This window comes from Dendrobium catenatum, unplaced genomic scaffold (assembly GCF_001605985.2).
Source record: "Dendrobium catenatum unplaced genomic scaffold, ASM160598v2 original_scaffold_17320, whole genome shotgun sequence".
Taxonomy (NCBI): Eukaryota; Viridiplantae; Streptophyta; class Magnoliopsida; order Asparagales; family Orchidaceae; genus Dendrobium; species Dendrobium catenatum.
Genome location: NW_021335780.1, coordinates 130,296 through 145,406, shown reverse-complemented (window position 1 = coordinate 145,406; position 15,111 = coordinate 130,296).

Sequence of the window (15,111 nt, the reverse complement as noted above, 5' to 3'; positions counted from 1 at the left end):
TGATACTCTTTTCAAAAAATTGAATGTGCTCTGAGGATTATTCTTCCTTGTAAAAGAGAATGAATTTTCTTCTCTAACACTTGAGATATAATCCCAGCATTCAAAATAAAAAGATCAATCAATTTAAGATATTTAAAGAAAGTGGAGCCTTCTCGAATTTAATTGAAATCAAAAGATGCGCGAATGCGCTAAAAATCAAAAGATGCACGAATGCGCCAAAAATAAAGAAATGCACGAAGTGCATCAAAAGTCAAAAGATACGCAAACTGCGTCATCAGAAAAGAAAAAGAAGAAGAGTAAGATGACTTCCTTTCTCTAAATCCTTAAATCTCAAAATACTCAATCACCTTCAAGTACTTGACTTTGAAAATCTTGAATCCAGATTCTTCATCATGCATGAATTATTTATCAGATAGAAGAACCTCGTGTAAGGGAATTGAAAAGATTGAATTTCTCACTTCAACTTAAATGCTTTGAAATCAATTTTAGTTCAAAATTTATAAAAGGGAGACCCCTGTTTAGTTTCTACGAGACTTGGTCTGGGTCAACAAAACTGAAATTCTCTCAAATTAGTAGGAGTCGACTCTTCTCACTCTAATTGATAAATTTGTTCCCACATGTCGTTCCGACAGGGTCCAAATAGTTAGAGGAAATTTTCTAATAGAAAGACCGAATCTTCTACTCCTGAAAAGAATTCAAATCCTGTCCTTGAGGAATATGTCTGATTCCTTATGTGTAGGTATCTTTTCCTTTGAAGCCTTTTCAACAAAATTACACTCTATATTGGATCCTAGATTAACCCCACTAGAGGAGTATTTTGTAATGCTGGGAATTGTCGTTCAAGTTCAAACCACGACTGAGCAGAGTGCCCGACTCCAATTTGAGGAGCTCGAGGCCTTGTAGAGCTTTATCTTTAAAGCTCAATAAAGCTCAGAATCGTACAAAGCCTGATTGGTTAAAGCTCGTGATAAGATAGAGCAACTTAGAACCTTCCAAGGAGGAGACTTGGTCCAAGTTCTTTGGATGCATATCTTAGCCTACCGAGAGATCGGTGGAGGAGCTTGAAAAAATTCAAAACTTTCCTCTTGTCGTAGGGACAATCTTTGAGAAAATTTCAAACATTAATTAATCAACCCTAGAGAATGCCACCTAATATTTTTTTTTGAGACTCTTCAGGAAGTACCATGCCAGATGAGTGTCAAAATTTAAAATCAAATAAAAAAACTCTTCAAGTTCAAACAAATCAAAATTCAAAATCAAATAAAAAAAATCATTTAAATTCAACCTCAGATCAAAACTCAAATTCAAAAAAAAAAAACCTTCAAATTCAAATTCATCAAATTAAATTTCAATTTCAAACATTTTTAAAGATCAAATTCAAAATTGAGTTTCAAATTCAAACATCTTCAAATCCAAAATCAAATCAATTCGAATTCAAAAAAATCATTCAAATCTCAAATTTCAAAATTTAAACTCGATCCTCTGTGTAGAGCAAGTTTCCTCTATGCATGATCATTCTAGACCTGATCCTCTATGTGGAGCAAGTTTCCTCCACATATGATCATTCCAGACCAGATCCTCTATATAGAGCAAGTTTCCTCTATATATGATCATTCAAACCTGATCCTATATGTGGAGCAAGTTTCCTCCACATATGATCATTCAAGACTAGATCCTCTATATAGAGCAATTTCCTCTATATATGATCGTTCAAACCTGATCCTCTATGTGGAGCAAGTTTCCTCCACATATGATCATTCCCAGACCAGATCCTCTATATAGAGCAAGTTTCCTCTATATATGATCATTCCAGACCCGATCCGCTGCGTAGAGCAAGTTTCCTATACATACAATCTTCCAGACTCGATCCTCCGTATGGAGCAAGTTTCCTTCATATACGATCATCCAGTTTCGATCCTCTGTATGGAGCAAGTTTCCTCCATATACGATCATCCAGACTCGATCCTCTGTATGGAGCAAGTTTCCTCCATATACGATCATCCAGACTCGATCCTCTGTATGGAGAAAGTTTCTTCCATATACGATCATTCCAGACTCGATCCTCTATGTGGAGCAAGTTTCCTCCACATATGATCATCCAAACCCGGTTCTTTGTGTAGAACAAGTTTCCTCTACACAAGACCATTCGCTAGTGGTGGAGTACGCCCTTCGTGGCACCACCCTAGTTTGCTAGTTTCGGTCCTTTGTGTAGAGCAAGTTTCCTCTATACAAGACCATTCGCTAGTGGTGGAGTACGCCCTTCGTGGCACCACCCTAGTTTGCTAGTTTCGGTCCTCTGTGTGGAACAACTTTCCTCCCCACATGACCATTCGCTAGTGGTGGAGTACGCCCTTCGTGGCACCACCCTAGTTTGCGAGTTTCGGTCCTCTGTGTGGAGCAAGTTTCTTCCCTACATGACCATTTGCTAGTGGTGGAGTACGCCCTTCATGGCACCACTCTAGTTTGCCAATTTCGATCCTCTGTGTGGAGCAAGTTTCCTTCCCACATGACCATTCTCTAGTGGTAGAGCACGCCCCTCGTGGCACTACCCTACTATCAAACTCAAATTCGATCCTCTGTAGTTAGGAATTCTTCCTTTCTATACGATCATTCTAGCCTTCTCTTCCTTAGGGTTTAGGTACTCCTTTTCCTTTAGGATCAGATCCACTGGTGGTATAGTACGTCCTTAGTGGCACTACCCTAGTATCAAGTTCAAACTCAATCATCTAGGGTTGGATCTTCCCTTCTCTTAGAATCAATTTCAAACTCAAACTTCAAAGGTTAGGCTTCCTTTCCTTTAGAATCAAAACTCAAATATGATCCTCTATAGTTAGGAATTCTTCCTTCCTGTACAATCACCCAGACTTTCTTTTCCTCTAGGGATAGACTTTCCTTCCCTTAGGACCAGACCCACTAGTGGTAGAGTACACCCTCTGTGGAACTACCATAGTATCAATTCAAACCTCGATCCCCCAAGGATAGACTTTTTCTTTCCCTTAGGATCAAAACTCCAGACTTGACCTTTTTCGGTCAACGCCAATATGTGCAATAGAATTTCATTCTATTACACATATTGGGGGTCCATTTGTTGACCTCATTTTTGTATGAGGTCACTAGGGACCCATTCAGATTCCAGATCAATCCTGACCCTACATCAATCTAGACTCTAGAACCTAGGATCTACTCTAGACCCTAGGATTCTTCCAGATCAATCTAAAACCCTAGGATTCTCCTAGATCTAGACCATAAGATCCATTTAGATCCTAAATCTCTTATAGACTCTAAATCCTAGGTTCTACTCTAGATCCTAGGATTTCTTCAGACAAATCTAGATCTTAAGATTTTTCTATACTTCAGATCTTAGGACCTGTTCTAGAAGACCTTTCTAAATCCAGACCCTGTAATCTTCTCAGGCCTTAGGAGCTGCCTAGACCTTAGATCTATCCAGACCTTGAGATTAATTTAGATTTCAGATCAATTCAAACTTCAAATCAAACTTAATTTCAAGCCAATCCAAACCTTAATTCAATTCAAACTTCAATCGAATCTAGGCTGTAAATATATCATGATTCCAAATCTAGTTTAAACCTTGACTACACTTTTGAGCTAGCTCAACCTTATCCTATTACTCATAATCATCCAAATGATCATGAATGACATGGATGACTCAAATCTAATAATCTAAACTCAAAACTCAATTCGAATCCATAGCCTAGACATGCCCTAGCTATGATTCAATCAAACCTTCAAAACTCTTTGAATTATTTCCAATGCGTGACTCAAATATGTTTGAACCTATCATGAGTCATGTGACCTTAGATTGACCAAGTCAACCACTTGAAATTTGGTCAAACTACCTTAAAATTTCATTCATATGCTTAAGCTCTAACCCTTTACTTCCAAGCCTTCTTCAAATTATTTCAACCAACAAACAATGTTCTCTCCATGTCCACCTAAGCCTAAGTTGACTGTTTGACCAGTCAAATAGTCAACAAGGTGTCTAAATGGTTTTAGGTGTGGTCAAACATGGTCAAAACACCTCAAGCTTCAATCCCTAGCTCCAAACCCAGCAACCAGCATTCAATACACTCTACCGCTTGCCACCTCACCAGTCCAAGTGGCATTGGACCAGTCAAACAGTCAAACTTGTGCTTTAAGATGATCAAACATGGTCAAATGGCCTCTTAGAGCTAATTTCCATTAATCTAAATCAATCCAGCTGTTAATACAGCCTCTAGAACATTCCTAGAAGCATTCTAAACCATTGGATTTAGATCCAACAGCCCCTATCGATCCATGTGTCCAAGTGGGGACCAAAAAGCCTTTCCAACTAGGATGTCCTTGATCCCAGCTTTCCAACCATTTCAGGGGCAGGTGGCAGCCATCCAGAGATGCAATCAAATGATCCTAGCCGTCCAATAGATCTAGGGCTGCTTGAATAGGGTAGAACCTCATTTTGAGCCGTCATTCTCCATCTAGCTCTCTCTCTCACCACTCAATCCCTCTCGAGACTAGAGCTAATTTTGTTTTAGCTCTTGGGGGTTACCTCTCCATCCCCCACGTCAAAAACCGGCGATTGACGGCGGCCGGCGACGAGATTCCAGCCAAACCAAGATAAGAAGACCGTCCTAGGCCTGCAGCTCAAGATCCAGACCTTTTTAGCCCTTGTAGTCTTCATGAGAAATAATCTAGGACGATCAACAAGTTCAACGAGCCCTAAAGCATCAAAATCCGTCAATCCAATCAAGGTAAAACCTAAACCCTAGTTTAAGACACTTAGATTAAATTAACTTTTTATAAAGCAATTTTTGAGCTGCTTATTCAATACTCCATTAATTCTCTTCATAAAACAATTCTATTTTTGAAACTTCAAGTCTAATGATGGATCCAATCAAGAGAACGAGCCATTCTTTTGGTTGGAGTTTCGGTTCGCAACGTGCATGAATTGCATATTTTCTGGGCCGTCGATCAAGTCATCAACGGCTTTGATTAAGCCAACCCGCGGTTCTGCCCAGCCTTGCGGGTTGATCCGCGGACAGGATCCCGTTCAGCGCGATCCCAACCATTCATTTGAGACCACGGGATCTCAGATGACCGTGCGATCAATCTGAATCAGATTCGATACCGCGGGTTTAATCTTGACCGTCAGATCAATGCTTTGCAAGATCCGACGGCTTATAGTTCTGCCGAGCTGGATAAGTGAGCGGGGCCCACTTGACCGCCATCGCGTTTTGGCTGGACGAACCAGAGAATGCCATCTGTCCTATTGACAGTCGCCAATTTAATTAAATGGTTTTAATTTAATTTTAAAACCATTTAATTACTAGAAACTTCAAAAAATATTAAAAATTAAATACTTTTCAAAAAATTAAGTATTATATATCAAACTGCTCGGTTTCTCAAGGCCTTCAATTTAAAATAAAATTACTTTAAAATACCCTATATTTTTAAAAATAATTTAAATTATTAACTATTAGATATTTTTAAATTAATTATTTAATATTAAAATAAATCCAGATATTCAAAATTTAAAAAATTTAATTTCAATCTATCTTGAATTTCCAGGGAACTTTCCAAAAGTTATTTGAGTTAATTTTGATGTTATTTTGATTTATTCAAATCATTATTTATATTTTATATATAATTTTAAAATCAAATCATTTTAAAATTATATGCATACTTAAATTCTTTTAAAAGCACTTTGAAACCGACTTGAAATTTTAATCAGAGATTGAATTTGATTGATCTGATTTAATGGGGATTAGCTAATGGGTAATTAACTTGTTAATTACTCATTACTTGAATTTTATTTACAAATATTCAAATTATATTTTGATTTTTATTTAGGATTCACACACTCACTTAGTTTTAAGGCTCTCGTAGCTTCAGGATTTGATTGTGTTGTTATATATGTTTCACTCATGCTTGTTCAAGGGTTAGAGAAAATTTGATTTGAACCTATTAAACTTAGCGTCACTAAAGACAATAATTAATGACCTTGATTAGACAACTTAGAAAATGCATTGTGATTAGGATACACCTCATTTGAATTCAAAACTTGAACATTTCAAACATAGTGACACTAACAGCCCTTAATAAAATTTTCACTGAATTTGGGAATCATTAAGGCCCTTAATTAAATTTCCTAAGTTTAAACCCTTAATTAAACCCTTAAACCTTCCAGAAAATGTAATAAATCCATTTTAAACCCAAAAAATATGTGTAAGCCCTCTAAATCGATCAGAATTCATTCCTTAACCCAAGAAAATTGAAACCAACTGATTTGACAGCAATTATGTAGTTAATTTTAATTTAAGAAAATAAAAATAATATTAATTTCATTTAATTAATTAATAATAATTTAAAATTTCAAAAATCTCCCAAACACTTGGGAATCTCTCCTTAGGTCTTTCCTGACCTTTGGAGTTGATTTCAAGAGTTAAGAATTCATTTGGATTCAAATCCTCAAGGCCCTTTAATTAAACAATTTTTAAAATTCATTTAAATAACCTCAAACTTACAACTTCATAACTAATTCAAGAAAAATCCAAATCAGTCAAACTCACTTTGCATTCACTCATAATAGTCTAGTATTTGTTAAAATTGTCAAAATCCGGGCTGCGAGGCTAAGTGTCCTAAGGAGCTGGTTCTCGAGCGGTGGCAAACGCCACAATGGATTCTAAGGGTGTTAAACCTTTAAATAGATTAATCATTAATTATTTAACTCTTTTAAAATCTTTAATTCAATTACTTATTTGGTTTGTTTATGGCTTTTGGAACCTTACTTTTCCAGGCTAGCGGGGCTAAGTGTCTTAAGGAAGGCTGGTTCTCGAGCCTGGTGGCACAAACGCCACGAATCAATTAATGGCAAACTTATTAATCAAACTTTTAAAAATCAGCAACCAAACACTTCTAATAAAATTTATTAATTCTTAAACCTTAATCATTCAAATACTTAATTATAATCGGGTACCACTGATACCCAGGCCTACGAGGCTATTTACTTAGCCCCAAGGAAGGTGAAATAAACTTCACGGCTCGGTGTGAAACAAAGGTGGTTTCCAACAAATAATTAATAATTAATTTTGAAAGATTTAAAATATTAATATTTAAATTCTAACTATATATCCCTTAAGCCTTTCAACCAATCGAACCTTAAATAACTTTATTAATAATCCTAATTAGGGCATATCAAAACCACACGACCTACCTCACACACTTCAGATGGTTTGCTAGGATCACCGACTCTAGTTTAGGATAGGCCGGTGTTTTACTTTCTGCAGTTGTGTGCCATATTTTTCGAGCTTTTATTGCATGTGTTTGCTAGTGTGAAATTGATGTGTTTATTTACTTACTTCCTGCATCTCTGATGATTTGTGCGTTAGATTTACCCTAGGTTAGAGCAAATTAATACTTGTGCAATCTTATGCAGGTGGCCATGCTCATACAAGAGCTGAAATTAAAGGGGGCAGTTTATAATATAGTATATATATATATATATATATATATTATATATATATATATATATAAATTATAATATATATTACTCTTTGCACATGTGCTTTAGAAGACGCTTAAGACCCCTTTAAATAATAAGGAATGACCAATGCTGCTAAAAAAAATGCATTTTAATTTTTTCATATTATAACTGCTTGGGATTGAATATACAACTGTTGATTATTACGGAATAACATTGCAGGATCGAGTCTAGATTTTTTGTTTTAACTTCAAATGTAAATTTAATTCAACTAAGGTTTGTAATTATTTGAAATGATTTTGAATTGTGATATTTGATCCAATTTGAATTCCAAAGAGGTGAAGACATCCCTAAAGGGAAGAGTCTTCTCCATTTGGAAGTCAAATTAGGTCCTTTCAAAATATCCAAAGAGGAAAGATAACACCACTCGTTCAAGGGGGAAGTTTTCTTTTCCATTTGGGTATCACCGAACCGACGAATCAAGACGTTCGTGAAGAAAGACGAAGAAATGGACACGAGAAGAATCCCAAATCTCAAAGTCATATGAGTCTAAGATAAAATTCGGTGTTGTAGTCAGTGGTGCCCGCGCCACTTTTAATTTTCTGCAAAAATTTTGTGATATAATAATAAGGGCACTTGCCTATGGACATTCAATTTGATAAATTTAATTTGATTGATTTGTTTAATTTGATTGAGCATTAGAACTCCTACTTTTCTAGTCTTATTATTTGCATGCCGCATTTTGATTTGGCCTGGAATTCGAATTTAAGGCTCTTAGGGGTATGTCAAAAATTCTTCTACTTTAATTAAATAAATTTTTTAAGATAAGATATAAACTCTAAACGGTCCTAAGAAAGTAAGACTTCGGACTCGCCGAGGGTTTTTTATGCATCATACATTAAATCTTCTCTACCTTGTTAGGCAACTCCCCGCCTGCGGGTTCTGGCAGACCACCTGGGCTATGAGGGTGTAATCTGACAAGGGGATGTTATGCAATCTCTAGGGAAAAACCTATTTTCTAAAGCTAATTTTTTAAACGGTACATATAAATTTTGCATTTAAATCGAGTCAATTAGCAATGCATCGCATTAGTTAACAAACTAAATGAGTCTAATATGTAATTGCATTATTTAAGACATCAAATACCAACATAAGTCTAAGTGGTCATTAAGGATCTGCTATAGATGTCGGACCCCAATTCCTTTATACTTTTCTAATTAATGTCCTACCACTCTACAAAAAGACTCGGAGACTCATATTTTAAAATCGTTTAGGTGGGTTTAGCTGGCTCCCCAATCCAGGACGGGTAAGACCAGATTCGCATTGCAACTAGCTAGGTTAGGGCACTAACTTTTAACTGCCCAAATTTAGTTTCTAGGTTCCGAGGCTGGCCCGGTGCCATAGAGACCTCAACTTCTGGGAATTGAATCCCACTTTCTAATAAAATTGACCATTCAAATTAAAGAATTTATTCCAATCAAATTTAAACCCAACATTTAGGATAGGCTGGAGTGTTTCTGAAGTGATTCAGAATCTCAAAACACTCCCTACTCCTCTTCCTTTGACTCTGAAAATAACTGCTCCAAACTTGAACGCAATACCCTTGAAATTCCTACCCATTTCTTCCTTTGATGTCAAACTTTGAAATTCAAAATGAAATTTACGCAACCGCTATTTTAATCGAGAGTGTTCGTAGGGAAAATTCTCTAATTTTCCTACGATTGTAATTAACTACGAGGCTATGAACGTCGTAGGAATTTTAGAAACCGCAGATCTAAATTTTTAAAAATTTGAATTTTCAAAAATCTTTAATTAATTATTTTTGGAAAAATCCAACGATCATTATCGTCATTTTCAAACGATCGATAATGATTGATATTTTCTTTCTTCGAAGAGATATATCAATTATTATCGTAATTTTGATTATGAAATTAATGATCTTCAATCCATATTAGCTTAGCCAAATACTCGATTAAATCCTATTTTGATCTCTCGAGGTCAAATACGATTCTTCTTGGATTTGACTACGATAATAAGGATAAAGTTAAAGTTTTATAATCTGAACCAATTAGTGAATGATATCTTCGCCTTTTTGAGATGATATATCATTTCTAATCCTGAGTTCCATTACAGAATTAAAATTCAAAATTTAATCTTCCCAAAGATAATTAAATATTTTTCAAAACTATATATACTTAAATATTTTTTTTTAATCAAAACAACCAACCTAGGGTTAAATGGAACTTAAGGCTTGATTAAGCTTTAGCTATGGGAATAGTCACTTTCAAAATTAATAGACTATCCCTAAGGACAAGCTTTGGCCAAATATAATTCATCCAAATATGTGTAGCTTCCTAATCCTAATAATAGCTTAATTAAGTGTTATCCTATGGGTTAAGAGCTTAGTTGAAGGACATTTATAGTAATTAATAGACGATAACTTCTCATTTAATCACGATAGCTTCAATGAGCTAAGGAGGAAATCCAAGAGCAATTTTTAGTGATTTAGAGCCATTAAGAAGCTCTAGCCAACAGGTTTACTAAAAATTAAGGGCAATCTAAGTCTTCACAAAATCTAGAGTTTCACATGCTAATTCTCATGAGGGTTTTCTACTCCTCGCATCATAAAGGTAAGAGATCCAATTTGATAAGCCCAAGGAAATACACTAGTGAAATATCTAAAGCTTATCCCAAGCCCTACGACTTTGATTTATGGAATGATAAGGATCACAAAGAACATAGGGCATGGTACCTTAAGATAACCCTTGATCCATTAAAGCTAATGTTGCCAACATCTCCCTTTTAAAACAAAATTGCTAGTTTGTCCTTGCTACATACATATAATTGTGCACTTAGTTTCCATAGGCATACGGCATCACTCTGTAGGCTATTTGTAATTTTATTAGAATTATTTAAGGTGTATTTTTATATTATAAACTAGACTATATATGCACATCAATTCGATGAAAAATTTGAAGCTAAAGTCCAATAGCAAGAGTCCAAGCAAGAATCTAACAAAGGGCTAAAACAAAAAGCCCAATCAAGGCCCATTAAAAGACCCCACTCAAGATAAAATAATTATGTTAGATTTTTAATTCGTTAAAAATTGAAAATTAGCATTTATAAATTTAACTTTTCATCTTGGGGAACATGTATGAGCTAATTATTTAATAAAAATAAGATGAATTAATAAAGGTGATTGCCACATACCTCCATTATTGGTCATACACTTCTTCCCTTCCAAAATTTCTCTAATTTCTAAATAATTTCTAAATTCGCCAGGCAGCAGCTGAGTAACTCTTTCAGCTTTAGCAGCAACAGAAATCCCCTAGCTCCCTATTCACATCCTCTTTGCTGAATTGATTTGGATAATAATTATGAACACAAGATAAATAAATAGGGTGATAATGGAAATATTTTCCTAAATCCACTTTTTCCAGCCTGATCTACAACCGTTCAATAGAGTAGAAAATTGCTCTTTTTTTTCTGAAGATCATTATATAAACTTTAAAAAAGGAATTTTATGATAACTACTGAAATATAGACTTAGTAAAAAAAACTAATCCTCTATTTGCAAAAGAAGAAAGAGAGAAATAACTACTGAAAAAGAACAACAAATATTAAAAATAACCTAAAAGGTTGGTTAACATCCTAATGGTCCCAAAAAGTTGCAATGAAAATAATTGTAATAGCCGGTATTTTAACCCAAATAGATTTTTTTTCTAGGAGTCATTTTAAGTCAAATTTGAAAACAATGAATTATTGTAGTATTTTAATTACATGAATTATTTAGTAATTTTTTGCCACTAGAACAAATCATTAAGAAATAGATATATGTTAGTAAAGTGAAAATTTTGGAACCAACAAGTGTTTATTTTGAAAATTGATTTTAGCAATATTTTCTAAATAAAATGATTTATTTTATGAATATTTTTCTAAACCTTTTAAAGAAATAAAAAAAAAATTATATGAATTTTATAATGACGATTGATTAAATTATATAATTAAATAATATTATATTATTTTTTATTAGAAATATCTTAAACAACTTTACATAATTCATTAAATAAGATTTTAATATTTTTTTAACCCGTGGCATGGCAAGATCGACTCTACGTGGTTAACGATTTTGACCGCAACCCTTTGACCTAATGGCTTGGTCAAACGACTCTACTTTATTACAGTTACGGTCATAGCCTGCATACTCCCCAATGGCGTCAAATCTTTGAGATATGAATCAATAAGTGATGTAGGCAGGGGGGGTCAAATCATGAGCCTTGGCTCTTGGGCTGCTAGTGCTTTTCAGTTTGGGCTTGGTTGTCCGATTTTTGCTGTTTTGTTGGGAGCTGCTATGTTTCAGCTCATTATTACTTGTAGTTCTCTTCTTTTTTTAGCTCATTATGAGGTGTGAATGTGGTTCATTCCCCCTTCTTTGTGGCCCATCTGTTTCCCCACCTAGCTCCTTTTCCAGTGCTGCTTCCTTTTCCCCCATGGTGCTGCTCCTGGACAGCCTGCTAGCCTTCCAATTCCCCTGTCCTGATTGGCTCGGTTGGAGGAATTTTGGGCTGTTTGCCTGCTCCTTTTCTCCTATATATATATAAGATGTTTTTGTGAATAAAAAGAGTTGTGTGCTGATTTTTTGAGATGAAAACCTGAAGGTTTTTGTTGTATAAGCTTGCGAGCTTGATCCATTTCTCTTCTCTTCTTCTAGGAAAGTTTGCGAGCTCGTCCTCTCTTCTCTTTCGTCTCGGCTTCTTATCTCTTTTTTCTCTCAGCAAGTTCGACGCCACTTGTATCTTTCTTCTTAAGGAATGCAGCAAGTTTAGGAGTTATTTCATAAGCTTATAAGGGTCGTCTTTATAATAAGAAAGTTGAATTATATTTTGTTGTCGCTTTATCTTATTTAAGTTGTGTCAATATGTGGTTGTAAGTGTGAAAGTCCTAGTTTGTATGTATTTTTTTGTTTTTATAAAGTTTTTTTTTTCTTTTGCTTGCAAACATGAGATTTTTTTCTATTTTTTGCTTGCATCAATTAGGTATCAGAGCCTAGGTTAGTGTATTCATAAATTTTTCATGTCGTTTTTTTAAGTGTTTAGAAAAATCGAAAAAAAAAACAAAAATATTGAACCATTTGTTGGATAAAATTAGCCAGAAGATCATGAAGTCCCAATTCCAATGGACAAATGGATTCTGTCACAAGGAGATTCTACTAATCCTCTACAAAATGAATTATATAAGCTTCAAATGAAAATGCAACTGTGTACGGAACAATACATGAAGAAAAAGAAACTTTTGCAAGACCAATTCAAGCAAGAAAGAGAAAATATTTTGAAGAAATATGCGGCCAAGATTCAAGAACTGGATGCTCCTCTTTTGTTTCGTCTGGAAAAATCTAAAACAACCTCATCAGGAGATGAGCTCTTCCAACCGGGGAAGAATCTGATGTAGGCAAAGGGGGGGGGGGGCCTCATCAGGAGATGAGCTCTTCCAACCGGGGAAGAATCTGATGTAGGCAAAGGGGGGGGGGGGGGGGGGGGGGTTTCAAATCATGAGCCTTGGTTCTTGGGCTTCTGGTGCTTCTCGATTTGGGTTCGATTTTTGCTGTTTTGTTGGGAGCTGCTATGTTTCAGCTAATTATTACCTATAGTTCTCTTCTTTTTAGCTCATTATGAGGTGTGAATGTGGTTCATCCCCCCTTGTCCCTCTTTTCTGTGGCCCTTTGGTTTACCCCGGCTCCTTTTCCCGTGCTGGTTCCTTTTCTCCCGTGGTTGCCTTTCTGGTTTTCTGTGTGGCTCTTCGAGTGCTGCTCCTGGACAGCCTGCTAGCCTTCCAATTCCCTTGTCCTGATTGGCTCTGTTGGAGGAATTTTGAGCTATTTGGCTGCCCCTTTTCTCATATATATATATATATATATACACACACATATGCATATACATATATGTATGCATACATAAGATATTTTTGTGAATAAAAGGAGTTATGTGTTGATTTTTGAAGATGAAAACCTGAAAGTTTTTATTGGATAAGCTTGCGAGTTTGATCCATTTCTCTTCTCTTCTTCTAGGAAAGCTTGCGAGCTTGCCTTATCTTCTCTTTCGTCTCGATTTTTTACCTCTTTCTTCTCTCCGCAAGTTCGACCCCACTTATATCTTTCTTGTCAAGGAATGCAGCAAGTTTAGGAGTTTTATTTCATAAGTTTATAAGGGTCATCTTTATAATAAGTTGAATTATATTTTGTTGTTGCTTTGTCTTATTTAAGTTTTGTGTCGCTATGTGGTTGTAAGTGTGAAAATCCAGGTTTATATGTATTTTTTTATGTTTCTAGAAAGTTTTTTTTTCTTTTACTTGCAAAAATTAGATTTTTTTCTAATATTTGCTTGCATCAATAAGATATAATTGATAGGGCATAAAACCCTCTGTTAGTTAAGGTGGAATCAAATTTGCACCGTTAGATAAATATTCACTGCAGGTCTACAAGATTCCCTTAGATGACACAACACATGGCTGCCAAAAGGATCCTTCTGTCAGGTTGGGTCAACTATCTCCTTTGACTAAGTAGACTATGGATCATTGACTCGAGACCATGGAACCATGAGATCCTGATCGGGTTCATCATCATTTCCCCCACCATATGCTTTAAGTACAAGGTGGTAAATTTTTTATTTTAAATATTAACTAAATTTTCAAATACCTAAACCCATGATGCTACTATACGTTAGATACTCTATATCTATTTAACAACTAGCTTTCATTGAAAGTTCTCTCTCGTTATCGGAAGGGACAAGTAACTATAGAGGCTTGCGCTTATAGAAAATCAGAACCCAGATCTAAAATCCTCGTAAAATGAGAGTGAAATTCTAGGTTATGTCTTATTTCAAACCCAATCTGCCTTCTTAAAATTTGCCTTAAAATTTAATCATCAAAACTCTCCTCAACGACTCAAAGAAAGAAGTCTGTGGAGAGGTCGGGGAGCGAATTTTCAGAGCCCACGTTGATTTAGGGGAACTCCCAACATTTAGGTTAATCTTCATATTAGTTCATATAGACTAGACCTCATGTATCCTCGGTTCAACTTAGAGAACCTAATCTTTTACTAAGCTACCACAATTTCACACCTTTCACATTGAATCATGGATCATGCCCATCAATCATTTGAATAGAAAAGATACTAGCACTTATGCAAGCACATTGTTTGGATCAAATTCAAAAACTTCAAATTAGAGAATATATATCATATAGAAGACTCAATTCACTTTGAATTCCTAATGATTTAAGGCTTTTTTTGGAACAACTTTCTTATGCTTAGTTTTCATATTGCAACTAGACCTAGCTTTTTTGTTGCTTTCAAAAAAATATATATACACTAAGTTACTTTGTACAATAGCTTTGAAAAATTAGTTTCTTTGCAGTGGTTTTACAAAGTAGTAAAAAAGTTGTCTCAAATGAAGTCTGGTTTTGTTTGAGACAACTTTTTTATTGCTTCCAAAGTGGTTTTATTGTACAAAAATTTCTCATTCAATTTTTTTTTTACTAAAAAACTACTATATAAAGTAGTAAAAAAACTATCATAAACAAAACCTAAGTCATACTTGTTTAAGCAAAATCATTATCATGTTTAGAAAAAAAAAATTATC